Source organism: Chinchilla lanigera, unplaced genomic scaffold (genome assembly GCF_000276665.1).
Source record: "Chinchilla lanigera isolate Chin_1 unplaced genomic scaffold, ChiLan1.0 scaffold00098, whole genome shotgun sequence".
NCBI classification, from domain to species: Eukaryota; Metazoa; Chordata; class Mammalia; order Rodentia; family Chinchillidae; genus Chinchilla; species Chinchilla lanigera.
In genome coordinates this window covers 4,312,456-4,330,674 of record NW_004955499.1, presented here as the reverse complement: position 1 = coordinate 4,330,674, position 18,219 = coordinate 4,312,456, and the positions used below count along the sequence as shown (strand labels likewise).

Sequence of the window (18,219 nt, the reverse complement as noted above, 5' to 3'; positions counted from 1 at the left end):
AGGCTCTTAGAGTAGGGTGGAAATACGATGCTTACACATATGAGTCTGATTTATTTCACTTATGAGTATGGCCTCTAGTTCCATCCATTTACCTATAAAAGCATCTATCTTTCTTTATAACTGAGTAATACTCCATTGTATAAAAATACCACATCTTTCCTATCCATTCCTCAGTGGATGGATATTTGGGTTGTTTTTGATTTGTATTTTTTAAATGAAAAACAAAATTTATATGTATATATAAGGATAGTTGGAATAGGTGTATTGCTAATGTCTGTGGTTTATTGAAAAAAAAACAGTCAATGCTGAAACTTTTTTTTCTTGACCAATTTTGCACGCTTAAATCTGGCAATCAGAATGACTGATCTGAAAATAGCAATATGCAGTATAAAAACCATTGCTGAACTCCTACCATCTTGTATGGTGAAGCTCTGCATCATTTCCAATTTTTTTTTTTATTTATTTATTTATTTTTTTTTTTTTTTTTTTTTTTTTTTTTTTTTTTTTTTTGGTACTGGGAATCAAACTCATGACCTTATGCTTGCCAGGCAGGTGCTTATGCCACTGAGCTGTAGCCTTACCTCCTATGATTTTGTTTTGAGGTCATGCATAATTTTTGTTGTTTTTGTGTTGTTTTGATTTTGTCTTCATTGTTGTTTTGTTAGATTTTTTAAATTTTTAAAATGAAAAAGAGAAGGAAGGAGAAAGGGAAAAAGGAAGGAAAGAAAGAAGGAAAGGAAGAAGAAAGGAAATAAGGAAGAATGGTATGGAAGGAAAGAAGGAAGGGAGGAAAGGAAGGAGGAAGGGAGAAGGCAGATAAGAGGGTCAGAGAATTAACTGCCTAAGTTGCCTCTAAGTGCTGTGTGTGCTCCTTCCAAGAAAGAAGAGATGCACTGACAGTGATCCCTTAATATAATGCATGGATTTCAGGACAGATATTCTATTTGCTATACATTTCCTGAAATCATTCACCTCTGGTTTGAGAAGTATACCCTGCAACACCCCTATTCCCTTTGTTGACGGTGGCACGAACGCGATGATGGCTGTGATGAGATTCCACCCTTTCCCCTGCACCCCTTTTCACATCCTGGGTACAGAAATTCACAGGTGTCATGAGGACCCAACGGGGCTCTCTCAGTAAAAGCTTGAAGCCCTCAGCCTTTTCGGTGAGCAGCAGGACAGGCGCTCCTTTCTTTTGCTCAGTGCCGAGAGAGCCCAGTTGAAAGCCTGTGCTCACCACAGCCACGAAGAACGCAGACATGGCATCCTATTAGCCCAGCTTTGCAAAAAGCATGAAGACATTGAAAGCCATGAACGTTGGGAAGCTTCCCAGAGACCCGCTATGATAATCGTTCCTCTCTCCCTGTGGTCTTCTTTTCAATTCCAGTTCAGCATAGACTGGTTATTTCCACTGCACTCTCTGATGAGCACTGAAAATATCCCAGCTGCTACTAACACCAAAAGGAATACATACTGAAGGATTCGCTATCGCAGGTCTCCCCTTTGGCCCCAGACACACTTCATCAAAATTACGTTTACAGGTTTTTCCCAGAGTGCAAACACACTTAGGTCTGCAAACAAAGATGTCCTGATGGGGGAGAAACATATCCTCAGATCTGTGCTTCTGCAGCTATAAGCAAGGAAGGCCACTTGCAAGAAATATATATGTTTGCAAATTATACATAGAGATTTTTCATCATGTGCACTAGTTAGATACTCGTGTGTGCAAACATACACATAATACCTCAGATAGCGATATTTGTAAATTTTCATCTCATCATTACAGGCACTTATTTATAACTGCCTGAAAGTAATTTTATAGAGTTGTACTTTTACATACTTCATGCACCTGATGGAGAAAACTAGGGTGTGTTTTATACTTATATTGTGTATGTCTTTGTATATAATTTCAACAAAATTACGTGCAGTAAAGTTGTGTAATTTTATTGGCACAATTTAAAACTTGCAATATTTCTGTATAAATATATTGACACAGTGTCTACACAATTTTTGAGGTTGATGATCAAAGCCCTTACTATGCTCTAATGATTTGTGTTTGCAATGCGTGGGATCCAACCCTTGGCATCACCCATGCTAGCCTTTATGATCTAAAACAGTGGGACTCCAAAATTTTCCCATATACTCATTCATTATTTGTTTATTTCTTTTATTAGTACATGTATGCAACATGTTATGATTATGTTTATCATGTGGAGTTGGTACATGTACATAACACATCTCAATTCTGGTCCTCAATCCATGATAGCCTTTATCACCTCAAGTAGCCGGACTGTAAATTTTGATGAAAAATCTACATATAATAATGCAATTCATTAAAATATGTAATTCTTTTTATACATAGGATTATATAGAAATGTATGCTAGATGTAATATATTTCATATAACGTAAAAATCCATACACTTTTATGTTATTTATAATTTGTTTATTGAATAGGATTTACTTTTATTTTTTTGGTCCTGGAAATCAAACTCATGACCTCAGGCTTGCCAGGCAAGCGCTTATGCCACTGACCTGCATCCCCAACCCTTTGAACAGAATTTATTCACATAAATTCATACATAAATTGTGCTATAAATATATATAATTATGTAAACAAATAAGATTCACAGAAATATAATGTGTGTGCGATTAGATACACGAAATGTATAAAGGGAGAGAGACACAAAAAGAAAGTTTTCACATGCATTTGGAGAAAGGAGCTGTGTTATAGATAAAAAGCAACTTTCCAGTCTGGTCCACAGTAGCTATATTACGTGTCCATGGACCCTGCATTTAAAGGAAATGGAGAGATATTCATGGCATCCCAATGGAAGCATACTACGTGTTACTCAGTGTAATAATTAGTTTTCTGTGTGCTTTGTGGCCCATCTGGAAACCTCCCATCAGTGGTTATTTGAAGACATGAAACATTTTTGCCAGGAGAGATGAGTGACCTCTGCTTCTACAAGACAAGATAGGCACCATCTGAGGTTGGCTAGGGTTTAGTAGCCAAGAATGTCCACGTTGTGTGGTGTTGATGATGATTATGATGATGATGATGATAATGACAATGGAGGACAATGGCTGTCGATGTGGGTGGTGGTAATGGTCATGGTGATGATTTTTGATGGTGACTGATAATGGGGGTTGGGGTAGTGGTGAATGTAGTGATTACTGATAATGAGTGATTATGTGGGTGGTGGTAGTGGTGATGGTGATGGTGATGGTGATGACTACTGATAGTGATTGATGTTAGTGGTGATGGTGATGATTATTGAAAATAACTCATGGTGGTGATGGTAGTGGTGATGGTGAAAATTATGATGATGATAACAATGGATGATAACGGCTGATGATGTGGTTGGTGGTAGTGGTGATTGTAATGATTATTGACAATGACTGTTGATGGGGAGGTGGTAGTGCTGAGGATCATGGTGATCATCACTGATAGTGATAATGATGATGATGATGGTAGTGGCAATGGTGATGATTATTGATAATGACTGATGATAGGGGTGGTAGTAGTGGTGATTGTAATGATTATTGATAGTGACTGTTGATGGGAAGGTGGTGGTTCTGATGGTCATGGTGATGATTACCGATAGTTATTAATGATGGTGGTGTTGGTAGTAGCGATGGTGAGGATTACTGATAATGGCTGATGGTGGGGGTGGTGGTAGTGGTGATTGTAATGATCATTGACAATGACTGTTGATGGGGCGGTGGTAGTGCTGATGGTCATGGTGATGATTACTGATAGTGACAATGATGGTGGTGATGGTAGTGGCGATGGTGAGGATTATTGATAATGGCTGATGATGGGGGTGATGGTGGTGGTGATGGTGATGGTGATGATGATGATGATGATGTCTTGTCATCCAATTTCCATTCTCACTCTGCAGAAGAGACAGGGAGTTAAGTCAACTCTGTAGCCTTGATGAAAATGAGAAAATCAGTGTGGTAGTCCTTGGTATACTACTTCCTTGATTTGGCAAGTAGGAAACTTGATAGCTAAAACATATATTTATGAAAGAGTATATCAGTTCCCTGATTTGAAGGTCTTCACCTATATTCATCCTTTGGTTTTCTTGAACTTTTCTACATACCAGATATGACCACATAGCAAATGTAATATTGCTACTGTGGAGGAGAGACAGGCCTATCTGTATACTTTTAAAAATCTTGTTTACATTTGGAATTCATCAGCAAGTTCTTCAAGTGTCTAATTCAATTATGAATCACCTTTTCCTATTTTCTGATGCATTATTATTTCTTTCTTTCATCTCACCCATCTTTCCCTACAGTTCCTCTATCTTTTTTCCCTCCCTCCCTCTCTCCCTTCCTTCCTTTCTTTCATTTCTTCTTTCCTTCCTTGCTTCCCTCTTTCCTTCCTTCCTCCCTCCCTGCTTTCTTTCTTCCTTCCATCCATCCTTCCTTCTTTCTATCCTTCCTTCCTTCCTTCCATCCATCCTTCTTTCCTTCCTTCCTTTTCCTTTCTCCCTCCCTCCCTCCCTTCCCTCCTTCCTTTCTCCATTCCTTTTCACTACTTCAGCGACTAATAGCATCTCAGAAATCCAGAAAAGATTTTTACCAACTCTTTTTTCTTTTTCTTTTTTTTTTGGTACCAGGAATCAAACTCATGACCTCAGTCTTGCCAGGAAAGCACTTATGCCACTGAGCCATATCCCCAGCCCTCCAGAAAAGATTTTTTAAAATGAAAATAATTCCACAGACAATCAGACAAAATAAGAAAGAGCACTTAAAGACTCGTGAAATGCCAGAGACATTTTCATGACCATTTAATGACATTCTCATGTATATGTGCATGGTTGGTTATATTAAAGATATTTCAAATCCAAAGTTTAACCTTGATGGTCAATTTAGTAAACCCTATGAAGAAGTACATAAAATACATTGCTTTGATTGCATGATAAACTGATAACCCATTAGATTTTTCTTTCTTTAACCTATGATTATGGAGCCAACAACATTAATGAACAGCCATTTACTTTTGTCTTTTTAAAACCAATAAAGAACACTTAGAGATTTCAGTACTGTTAAAGCAGGGACGATATGAGACATTTTAATGTATTTAAAATTAAAAGACCATAAAATCATGCATAATCATGTCAAACTTTTCCATCTCTCGTATAATCTTATTTTTCTCCAACTTGAGATCTTTTAGAATCATGAGGCAGCTTTGAAAATAACATCCCTCACAAAGATGGGGCAGGATTGCTTAAGTAGAGGGCATAGAGCCCTTTGTTTTAAAGGAAAACCTTCGTGGAATATTTCTAATAAATACATAAAGATTTGATAGAAATTGATGAGTGTGGAAAGGGAGCACATGGGATTGCACAGCAAAATGGACACAGAAATGGTTAAAACGCAAGCCAGGTGGGGTGGCGCACGTCTGTAATCTCAGCACTAGGGAGGCTGAGGCAGGAGGATCGTTGCCAGTTTGAGATCAGCCTGGGCTGCAAAATGAGTTCAAGGCCAGCCTGAACTGCACAGTGAGACTCTGTTTCAAAAAGGTAAAGAGAAAAAAATGGTTAAGATGCAATAAGCATGTGTACCAATTTTCCAAGATGAATGTAATCATTGTGTATTCGAAACATACACTAAATAAAAATGGTGAACAAATAAGAAGAAGAATTCTTACATCAAGGATCCTTTCTTACAAAACTTCCCTTGTCAAACACTTTGGCAAATCTCATGTATCTCATGGAGTATGTCTCGGATTTTACACAGAAAACAGGCACATTAAGACTCACCTGTCCTTTGCAGAGAATTTGAGCAGAAATGGCATCTAGTCTGGACTCCTCCGTAATGAGTTTTGTCCACATTCACCATATCCTAGTGGGGAGCATATTTATTTTTTATTTTACTGACACAGGCCAGAAAGAAAAGCTGAGAGAGTAGGAAGTTACCTGCCAGAGTTGCCAAAATAGTTGCGAGAAATAAGTTATGTGTGTGTCAAAGTTTTTGTGTGTTTTAGTTTTATTTTTTTTTCTTCCATGTTTGTTTTGAACTAAGAAATAGAACCTACAAGAAAACCAATCGTTTACCTTTGCTCTATAAGTTATACATCAGTACATTTCCCCTTCTTAGTAGCAGAAGAAATAAAAGGAGAGGACCACTGAAAAAGTGAAATAGAGTGAAATAGAGAGTTGAATTTTAGTAGCAAAATAATTGTCCTGGATGAGTGCCGAATACCTGTAATCCCTGTTTCCTAGGAAGCTGATGCAGGAGGATTGCAAGTTTGAGCCTCCCTGGGGCATTTAGAGACGCTGTCTTAGAATAAAAAGTTAAACGTTAAAAAATAACAGTTGGTGTCTATGTCCTTAAATACTTTCAATATATAAAGGTAAAGTCATAGGACAGTATATATGAAATATTAAGGACTACATTTATTTGATCATTCTTAGGTGGTAATAACATAGTGTTAAATTATAAGTTCTTCAGAAACCCTGGCTGCTAACACTGGGTTGCAGAAATAGAAAGCCGTTTGATGGCAGCTGATGAACTTCATCATGGTCTTTGTGGGGAAACGAGCCCACCTACCTCAAGGAATCCTTTCCGGGATCTTTTCCCAACCTTCAGTTCGCAGCTTGCTTTGCTGGCTGCAGAGTAAGATTAAGGATTACTAGCCAGCTGGCCACTGTGGTGCATGCCTGGAATGCCAGTCCTCTTGCGAGGCTGAGGCAGGCGGATCTCAAGTTCAAACCCAATCTGGGCAACTTGCCAATATAGAGAGGACTTGCCTTCAGTATACAGTGTCAAAAACAAATATGTCCATCCATGTGAGAAATGTACCCACTTCCTAAGCTTATGCTATGGGTTGGAAGAGAATAGCTTAGAATACATTAGTAATGTATGCTAAATACTTTCTGTTAGGTAAACAATATCTATTTGGATACATACTTGAACCTGTGGATGTTTTGAGGTTATTAGCTAATATGTAATGCAGAAGGAAGTTAAGGGAAGGGAATAGTTACATGGAATAGAAAGAAAATGGAATAATTAAGTTGAAATAGAGTGCCGGGGATATAGCGCACTGGGCCAAGCACCTGCCTGACAAGCGCAAGTTTGTGAGTTCGATTCCCAGTACCCGCGGCAAAAAATGTGGAAATAGAGTGACAGTTCAGTATGCAGAATAAAGCAGAGATAGCGCAATGTGCAACAAAGTGAGAAACCTTTAACTCTTTCTATACCAGCACCAACCTTAAAAAAGGAGTTTCACCTCAGAAATGGCAATGTATTACGTAGTACCAGAGCACAGGGTTAAAATAACTATTCACACATTGCTTCACTTAAACATTGCTTCAGGCTGCCTTGACAGTTTACGTGTTTGTATTTTGATTGGCAAGTTTCCCTTTGATGAGTGGCTAGAATATGATATCATAGTTAATGAACACAGATGCATGTAGTCGTCTCAGAGTACGGTGTTGTCGGGGTTACGTGAAATAAGCCAGGCTCAGAGAGACAACCTCCCGCCTGCTTTTCACCGTGGATATATGCTGCAAAATTGATCTCCTACAAGTTGTGAATGGAGAACTAAACTAGACAGGGAGGTGTATAGGAGAGGAATGTTTTGAGACAGGATGTTATGTTTACATAGAAAATGCCCTCGCCCAAAGTGTCACGTGTTTGGAAGGTGCTTGGCTCATGGGGTACTGTACTCACTGGCAGATTTTTCCAGGGATGAGTTCAGTACCCATATGTGGTGTTCGCAGTGAGCTCCTGGCTAGAGGAGGTGGGTCCCTGTGGTGGGACCTGCAGGACTGTAGTCTTGTCCCAGGCTCTTTCCTTCTCTCTCTCTCTTTGCTTGCGGCTCCCTGGAGTTGAGTAGCTTTTCTCTATTCTTGTATCATGTCGTTTCTGCCCTGGAGCCAGCCAGGTGTTACCAAATCTACAAAACAGGAGCCACATTCAACCCGTGGGTTCGGGGTGCCAGGTATTTTGTCCCGGCAATCGTTAAGGCTAACAAACGCGGGAGATTTAAATAGTGACCAGGTGCAGTTTAATAGCATTAGTGTTTTTTCAATATTCTGCACTGCAGCAGGGTGACTGTGATTGTCACCAGTGAATTCTGTATTTCAAAATAGCTTAGAGAGATAATTTTGAATATTCCCACTGCCAGGCAGTGATCAATGCTTAAGGTCATAAATATGACATTTATGCACTGTATCCATGCAGGGACATCTCTACAATGCACCTCTGAGTTTTTCTTTTATCAGTCACACTTAAAGAAAGAGAAAAAAGCACACACACATTGTGGAATGACGTGGGGACACAATTGAAATGGCAAAAATTATAATAAAATAAATGGTGCACACAAGTATTTTTATGCATGCTCGTAAAGGATTGCACATGGCAGGGTACTTCTTGCATTTAAATTATTATTATTATTATTTTTGCGATACCAGGGATCAAACTCACAATTTTGGGCTTGCCAGACAGGCGCTTATGCAACTGAGCTGTATCCCCAGCTCCATTTTAAAAAATCTTCATGAAGAAGTTTCTCAATTACAAATGGAGCTATTTATGTTCATTATCTTCTTTCTTGAAACATAAGTGACTGGAAGAAAATTCAGGGAAAGTACTAGTAAGATTTCTGCGAAATGCAAACATGCTATTCTCCTCCACCACAAAGAAAAATGCTGTTGAACTGTGAGAGGAGGCATTACAGTCTAAATCTCCACAGCTGCACACAGGGGACCTGGGGCTCTGAGGTGTGTACAGCTGAAAACTGCGCAATGTTAGTATTCTCCATGGGCCGTCTCTGGTGTGCTGGTTGTGAGATAGCTGTCTATTCCAATGCGAGGACTCTGCTGCTGTGTCTGGTTCCCTTTGAGCTCTAAGGCCAACAGAGACAGCTCATCAAGGGAATTTGCCCACCAGCATGCTCTCCCACGTCTACCCCATGCTGTGGTCTCTGGAGCAACATGGCCTCTTGTGGCTGTACAAGGATGTTCCCCAGACTCAGCCAGGAGAGCAGGCAGATTGTTCACTTCGTTCCTCCCTCTCCTTCTGAGCTGATATCGTTCCAAAGCCAACTTCACAGGCAAAAAAAATCCCTCTATCTAACTTGAGGAAAGTGTTCAAGGCTGTACTATATAAATATTCGAGCTATTTAAGTTTATCTATTGTGGGCAGTAGAACATGATTCCAGGAATTTATGCTGTTGTTATTTTTGTATTGTTGTTGTTGCTTAGACCTTCTATTTTCATAAAAAAAAAATCTCCCCTTGTAACAAACTTTTTAAAATTTTTAATTGGCATATAATATTTGTATGTATTAGTAGGGTTCAATAAGGCAGTCTGCTCCATGTATATAATGTGTAATCACCAAGTCAAATTAAGTACGGTTTCCATCTCAAGTATTTATCATTTCAGTGTTGAGAACCTTTCAGTTTCTCCTACTTATTTTCAGAATGTGTAATAATTATCGTAGAGTAAATATCTTACCATACTGCTAGATTTAATTCGTCAAAGTACAAGAGTAGCATTACATTTATATTTTTTACCACCTTTCAGGAATGTAAAAGTATGGCTATGTAACAAACAAATTGCCAATATTCATACTGAAGTGTATTAAATTGGTCTACTCATTGTGCAATTACCTTGTTTTTTTTTTTTTTTTTTTTTTTTTTTTTGTCTTTTTCCTGTTTTTTTTTTTTTATTGGATTTTTGTTGTTTTCAGATGGGCTTTAGTTTTTGTTTTTGGTGGTGAGGGCTTCCAGCTTGCTAGTCAAGCATTCTACCACTGAGCTAAATCCCCAACCCCTGGTCTACTCATTGCAAAAAGAGAAAATAACAGGAAAATGAATTGCTAGAACTTTCAGAGTGCCTATCAGCAAACATCCATATTCCCTCATTTATATTCAGGAAAACTTGGTCACAAGGCACATCAATGAGTTATCCCAATGCTTTAAAACATCATATATCAAATAAAGATTAAGTAGCTGAAATTTCAGTTTTTAACATAACATTTTTTGCCAACTCATAAGAAGTTCACAAAATAAGAAGAAATGTCAAACAGCCAAATAAAAGAGTCCATTATTTAATTTCAAAGCATAGTCTTCTCCATTGTACAGTGGAAGTTCAAAATGAGTAAATTATTTTGACCAAAGAGAGCAGGGCATAAAGAAGAAAAATGTCCAGCTTGCTACTATACAGGAGCTTTGCTGTGTTTCATGAAGTGCTATTAAATTAGTTTGATTGAGTCAGACACTTATTATACTTGTTCCTCTCCCTTGATTTTATACTTTCATCTGTAAGCAAGAACCTAGTATGTCCACGCTTTTTGCAATGTGGATGAATTGTGTATGTTTAATACCATTTGCTATATCTCAGTGCATTTTTAGGGGAATAAAGCGTTTCCTCAGAGACCCCTCTTTCTCTACAAAAGGCTTTGCTCAAGAGGGTAACTTCATGCATTTTATCAGTGCAAACACTAGTGGATAATCTTCTATCCTCTTTGAAATCCTATGAGAAAATAAATATCTATTATTATTGGATTAAGCGTCAAACAAAAAAGTCAAGGAATGTTTGTCATGGTGGACCTTGACCCTGAAGTCTTAACTAGTGAATAGTTACAGGAAGAGGAGGTATTTTTGCAAGTTCAGTTGTGAGATGTTGAATTGTGAGTGTCTTCCCAGTTGGAAGAATTTTCATTTGATCTGCCCATTTTTTAACTGGAAAGTGGTTTGGAGAAATCTGTATTTTTATGATGATTATTCTGCATTAGAGTGCTGGTCCGGGGGAAACAAAGGTCAGGTTAAGGAGTTGCAATCCTTCTATGAGTAGAAAAACTTTTGTTCATGCATGAACAAATTCCACCTCAGCCATTCTAGTTTTGAGTGAAGATTTTTTTTTGTAAGTGCAGTTCTGTGTAAGCTGGAATATGTCCTATAATTTTTAAATAATTAGTATATGTTTGACATAAACAATGGTTATAGCCATTATGAGGAAATGGTACATAAACATATTATAACATTGAATTTTATTCATGACACAGGTATTATTGAAAGGATTTTTATTTACCTGCGAATTACATATGGTTTAATAAACAATTAGATTGATATATCATCGACTATTTTGTTTTTAACCATTTCCCTTCTAAGGCTATCAGGAGGGTACCATGGAAAAAGCTGCGTGTCCTCTACTTTTTTATTTCCTTTCCTTATAGATTGATGTAAATAGATTGAAATAAACCCTTTCTTATCTCAATGAGAGCTATGTGAGAATTTTAATTTGTGGGCATTTGTTCATCTGTCACAGCCTTGATTCCACAGGATTAAATAAGCAGTTGCTGGTTTTAAGTGACTGGAAATATCATGGATCATATCTAGGTGATTTGCTTCCCTGAAAGATTATTGAGATTAATTTCTGAAAATATTTACTTGCTGTATGGTTTATGTCTGGGTGTTCCCCCAAAGTCTTCTGAGGCCCTGGGGCAGGCTTTTAGACTTTGAATATGGGTGTGAGAGCTGCACCTGCCCGGGAGTGGATAGTTTGCATATGTAAGGGACAGGAAAAGAGTGCTTGGGGCATTCCTCCCCCATTCCGCCCTGGTGAGTGCTTGCGGGTTAGCTGTGTGCTGCCGCCCTGAGATGTAGCCCTCTGCAATGTGCCACTCTGCCTTATAATCTGCCAAGTACAGATTGAAACTTCCATGAACTGTGAGTGAAATAAACCTTTCCTTCCTTAATTTTGGGCATCAGGTATTTTGTCCCAGTAGCAAGAATAAAGTAACCAAGACACTTGCTGATTATCATGTGATTTGGATGAAGAAGCCCCAGGACAGGTGGTTTGATTGTAAAGGTACTAACCTTATCAGTGAGGTAACCAATTGATGAGTTTACAGCTGAATTTGCTCTTAGGAGATTGTATTTTGATGGAGGCAGTGGGTGGTAAAGGCATAAACCTGGGGACAATGTCTGCTCTGTAGTCTGTTCTTCTCTGACCTTTTTTCCTTCTTCTTTCTGGTTCATGCCATGATGTTTCTGCCTCGTATCTAGCCCAACCATGGACTAAATTTTGAGAAACAAGCACCCAAAGTAAACCTCTCTTCCCTTATGTGTGGGCTTTCAGTTATTTTGTCCCAGCAACAAGAAAGCCAGCAATAAAGTGTCTGCCTTTTTTCTTTGGGACTGTGTCTGAATTTTTGTAAAGCAAGCTTTATTTTACCACAGTTATCATTGTACAGGAAAGTTGCATAAGTTCAACAGTTTCTCTTGACCCCACAACCACTCGACATCTTGTCTTACCATGTTTTCTCTATCAAAATTAACGAACTAATATGGGTACATTAATATCTACCACACTTCTCACTTTATTTGGATTTCACCAGTTTTAGTTTTTAAAAGGTGCATTTAATTAGATATACACATATAAAATATAAATGAATGTAAATAAAAATTATATATGGGGCTGTGGGCTGTTTGACACATGCCGACAGCATGCATGGAGCAAAGCTAACAAATCTGTCTGATGGTTAACTATTCTAGCAAGCCATCTGGAGTACCACACTACACTTTCCTATTTCTTTGGTCTCCTCCAATTTTTGGTGGACGCATGAACTAATCATACTAGTTTTAAGGAATTAAGCAGCCTATCTTCAACTTGAAGGGTGGATCTGTTGGTGTTTCAGACTTGCATGTGTGTTTTGGGGGGAGAAATCCATAGAACTGAAGTGTGTATCTCATGGTACAGTATCAGCAGTACAAAACATCCACATGACCTTCTGTTGCTGTTTATCTTCTCACCGGTGCAAAATAATACCAATCAGCCTTCTCTCCTTGACATTTCTATCCTCCTCCACACTTCACAACTTTCCATAGCTCATTCATAAGACTCAGTTCATCCAGTGAAGTTGTGTTAATCTACTTTCCCATTGCTGCAATGTAAATATGTGGCTTACACGATTTAAAGGAGAGGACGGTTTATTGGAGTTATGGTTTCAGAGGTTGCAGTCCATGGTTGGTTTGTTCCATGTCAGAAACATCCAGGTGAAGAGAATGACAGAAGAAAACTGCTGACTTTTGGCATCTAGGAAGAAGAGTTGAAGGGAAGAGCTAGACTGAAAGGGACCAGGGTCCAGATATATTCTCGAAGTTTAAGTCTGCACAATCCACCTACACCTACTCAGAAATGTGCGTACTGAACTCCTAGGTGGTTCCTCTTTCCTAAAATGTGTCCTTGTGATTTTCCATAAATGAATAAAAAGTAAAAGGAACTTTCTACATCCATATTTTCATCATGGAATTCTGAAGTAAAGGGGTGAGAGAGAAAGAAAACGAGGCATTAATTTTTTGGTTGTGGAAGATGGAGATGAGTCACGTTGACTTCTGCACTAAGGAAGATTTGTGTCTTCTCTGCCATTTATATATTTACTTGCTTACTTTTTCACTCATTCACCTATATCCGTATAAACACATGGATACTTTATTGTTATTTAATTCAATGCTACTCTGCTCTTACTCAAAATCTTTCTAACATGATGTTCTCTGTCACTATGAATTATACAACTGTGAAACTGTTTCATTTGGAAGTTGTTAAATGAGAAGACTTGATGCTTCCAGATATGTAGGGGGGGAACAAAAAACAAGATATGTAGGGGGGAAATTCCCAACTCATTCAGGGATATGCTTATCTTTATTTTTTTTAAATTTTCTTTTTTTTTTTTTCAATTTTTGTTGGTACACATGTGTCGTACATAATGATCACTTTCCTTATGAGGAGCCAGTACATGCACACAACACATTTTAATCCTTCACTCCCTCTCCCTCTGTCTCTCGGTCTGCCTCCCATTTATAAAGGTTTTATCTCCCTATTTCTTGTTGTCTATCTTTTATTTTGCCATGTATTTATAATTCAGGCTTCTCCTAAAAGAGACATTGTGATATTTAAGCTTGCGTGTCTGACTTATTTCATTTAACATGACCGTCTCAAGGTGCACCCACTTTCCTACAAGTGACTCATTTATTCTTCTTTCTGGAAGAGCCTTACTCCTTGGAATAGAAACACCACATATTTTGGTATGCATTGATCCTTGATGGACCTAGATGCCACTTCTATGATTTAGCCATTAAGAATTGTGCTGCCATAAATATTCGCCTTTGAAAAACACCATGTTCTATCAGAACATCGCAGCTGACTGCCAAACTTCAAAGTGCCTGGAATCATGTTTCACTGAGCATTCCACAGCTTTGCTCTGCAGAACCAAAACACACACCTACAGCTTGACAATATGGCTGGGGCGATTCTTTCCCAGAACTTATCCTAGTGAATTTTGCATAAGTAAGCGTAAAGTTGAATAATCTTATTAGCAACTAGGCTTTCAATAGGATCCTATTGATCATTTCACTGAGTTCAATACTTTGAAGTTAATATTTTAAAAGGCAAGTTCATCCTCTTAAGATTAGGATACAGTTTAGTATAAAATTTTAATATGCCTACAGGTATTTGTCATTAAGTATATCTTAAGGAGCATTATTTCTGGAACTCTTGTAAGTGGATTCATTTTATCCATAACTCCTGGAAGCAGGCAGGTACCATACCCCTGATCTATATCCCTGACCTCTATCTCTTATTTTGTACACATTTCTTGAGATTTTTCATTTCATGTGAGTTAATACTGAAGAAACTGCTATTTCACTTTACATAGATGCAAATTGTAGAATGAGAAAAACTCTGTAGTATTCAGTGTTGGTTTATCAGTTCTGTTTTTGAGACCAAGTCTTGCTATACAGCCCAGGCCAGCCCCAAATCATAGCAATCTTCATGCCTCAGCCTCCTGAAGGTTGGAATTACAGACATTTGTCACCATGCCTGGTAGTTAACCACATATTTATTTATTTATTTATTTATTTATTTATTTATTTATTTATTGGTTTTTTTTTGGTTTTTCTCCGGTACCGGGAACCGAACTCACGACCTTGCACTTGCCAGGCAGGCACTTTGCCACTGAGCTAAATCCCCAGCCCCTTAACCACATATTTATAACAAGATCTGGGCAGTGTGGTACAGTTCCCTCCTTAAAAGCAATAGTCATTACATATGATCACCTGTGTTTGGCTTTCTGAACTTAGTGGAACTTAGTTTAATCTGTTCTGTTTCCGTATGAAAACACACACACACACTCACATGCACACACATACATTCTCTGCCAACTGAGAGTTCATTAAATGTTGTTAATTCTGTTACCATCTACAATGCACATATTTAGGGAGGTAATGGCTAAAAATTACCAAACTAATCTATGCAATTATAAACAGTTAGCCATTTTGTCTATGCATGCTTAGGTAGACCGCACTTTAAGAAGATCTCCTGTGGATATGTGCATGCATGTCCTAAATGCAATCATCTGTGCATGAATCAGAGTTGGTGAACTATCAGTTGATGATGAATTATTGCAAAAATGTGTGTAGAAAATTCTGCAAGCTACGCCTCTGCATAATATGAAAAATGTGACTAATTTCTTCAGTTATTCTGCAGAAATACAACTCCTGGCATGGTTGTAGGATAGTCCTCTGTGGCAGGTGGCTACCCTGCACATTTTAGGATGATGATCTCTTATCCCTGGATGTGACTAGCTTCTCCGTCTCCAATTTTTGACAATCTGAAACGTTACCAAATATTGACAGAAGTATCCTGGGAGGTCACACATGTCCTCATAAAGATGCAGTGTTATAAAATGAGGTGTGCCCAAGCCAATATCTGCACAGGGAATGTCATTGTCTTTTAGATTCTATTAGCTTTCATATTTACACTGGTGTGACTATAAATGTGTAAGGCAAACTGCACTGAGAGATACCACCTTATTTTGAAAGCTTTTCTTTACAATAAAAATTGACTTTATAAATTCAATCAGTTGTAATGAGAATCAGGTTGAAGTTTAGGAACAGTCGATAGAATGCACATTATTCACCGGGAAGATTGAATTGATTTATGTAAGTGAGAGCTTTAGGGGAAATAGAAAGCGGGGGGGCGGGGAGAAACAACAAAATCCCTGATAAGTATCTTTGAGAACAAAATGCAGCTAGCTTATCTAAAATTGGGCAAAACCGAGTTGCAAATGAAAGCACTGCAGAAGGGATGACAACGTTTGAACATTTGATGTGAGGAATCTGATTTAAGGCTCTACAGATGCAGACAAATTGGTGAGAGCTGTCACTTATTTAGAGGCTATTAACATCAGTGGAAACATCAGAAAATGTGCCGCAGAGAAAATTAAATTTAAGTCTCATTGAAAATGGGGTGATGTTTTGTGAACGGCTACATGGATTGATTCAAATTAGATTCTCCAACAAAATGGGAAGTTTTAATACTCTGTGAGGGAATAGGAGATGAATTTGTAGGAAAAGTGTGTTTATAAACCATATACTATTAACTTAACAGACTCAGAATGAATAACTCCAAACCTAGCGGGTAAAGTGACTTCCCAGTAGATTATATTTTTAAATATTGTTTTTAATTTCTGTAATAAATGGTCAGCTTTTGTGATGTTTTTATGGAAAGTATAAATTTAAGACTAGTTCCTTTTAGTCTATTCCTATTACTTCTTCTTCCTTATTGATAAATTAGCAATCAGACACCTCTCATACAAAATGCTAAATTCAACTCTCTACCTCTCTCTGAAGGAATACACACACACTAAAGAATCCTGTAAATTTAGATTTTCGTGGAACCCAGCTTCTTGTTTGATATACATTTCGCTACTATTTAGTTTTGGAGTGATGATTCTGCTTTATGTTGATGAAAACATTCATAAATGTGTTTTCTTTTTTCTCCTCAGGGGCATTTTTAAAACATTTGTCATTTTCTTTTGGAAATATCAATAGCCATGCTAGAGTATTGAAACTAACTAATGGAAGAGGTTTAAAAGAAGGTTTTTATCCAGAAGTTAAATAAGTAAGAGACTTAAGTTCTGGCAAAATAGACGAGAAAATGCAAAGTCAAATATAGTGCCAGAGCTGCTCACAGAGATTGCTACAAATCTGCAAATTGCTCCCAGGCATCAAAAGTCAAATTATATTTCTTTGGTGGTTATTGTCCCCATATTATGCTGGTTACACTTTTTAACATGGATTTTGTACATAACATGTATGTTCCCTTGAAAATTTCACACTTTAAGACTATGAGGGATTCTGAATTTTAATAATTTACATTCCAGCACTGAAGCTGTAAATCTACTTTGCCGTGTTTATGATTCTGCTGCTCAGTGGATGGGTGACTTTATGCGATTTAATTTTGTTTTGAACATTGGGTTTGAACCAGCCGTATGGTCCTAAATTAATTTTCTGAGAGTTCATCCAAAATGTGGGATAGTTCAGGGGAAGTAGAGTAGCGTAAAATTAATTATCCTTTTTAAATTTAGCTTTAAAAAAATTCTAAACAGAAATGTTCCTCTTTTCTCCTGCGTTCTTGGGTTGCGTAATGTTAAACGTGAACTGAGTTAAACATTCTCTAAGTATTAATTGATGGAGTATCAAAGAGAGAAAGTAAGTTCATTAAATACCCAACTTTTCAAAGTGAATATGCTTGGGGTATTTTTCTACTTGAGAAAGGAAGATGAAATTTAGATAAGATAAATTAAGGCATGAGTTACGGTCAATTTGGTCAACCTAGATATTTGTATGCACATGTTCGGACTTGGAGAATGGTTCCACTATAACCTGGAGATAAATAATTTTCTTCACACACACAAGTCTAGTTATTGTGCCCAACGAATGTATTAAAATTAATGTTGCGCCTCCTAATATTCTTGGAGAAATTGAACAGGTCACTGACTCAGAAGAAAGCTCCATAAATAATAGACAGGCTTTGGAATTTGTTTGTGTATTCAAAAGGACTCCTGAACTATCTTTAGGTTTTAAAAATAACTTTACATTTTCCTGCTGGTGTGCGTGTGTGTGTCTGTATCTGCCTTAACACAAGCATTAGTCATGAGTGACGTCAACGCCCCGGCTTTCTTGGTGACATTGACCTACTCAAACCTCTGAGATCCTGGGGTACTTTCTAACAGTCCTCCACAGGGCTCATCCTGATGCACCCACCCCTGCTCTCTCTTCCCTCCAGACCTCATCCTCAATATTATCTCCTGAGACTTTGTCTCAGCTGCTACCTCTTCTGAGCATCTCTCTATTCCTTGATCACCTTGTAAAATGTAGAGCTCTTATTTTCATGCCAATGTCCCCTAAAAGACCTTGA

General features: G+C 37.8%; 1 protein-coding gene across 5 annotated transcripts in view; it reads left to right on the top strand.

Moving 5' to 3' along the window:
• Window positions 1-18,219, top strand: part of Nlgn4x (neuroligin 4, X-linked) — a 395,672-nt gene that overhangs the window by 16,951 nt on the left and 360,502 nt on the right. The window lies entirely within an intron of this gene.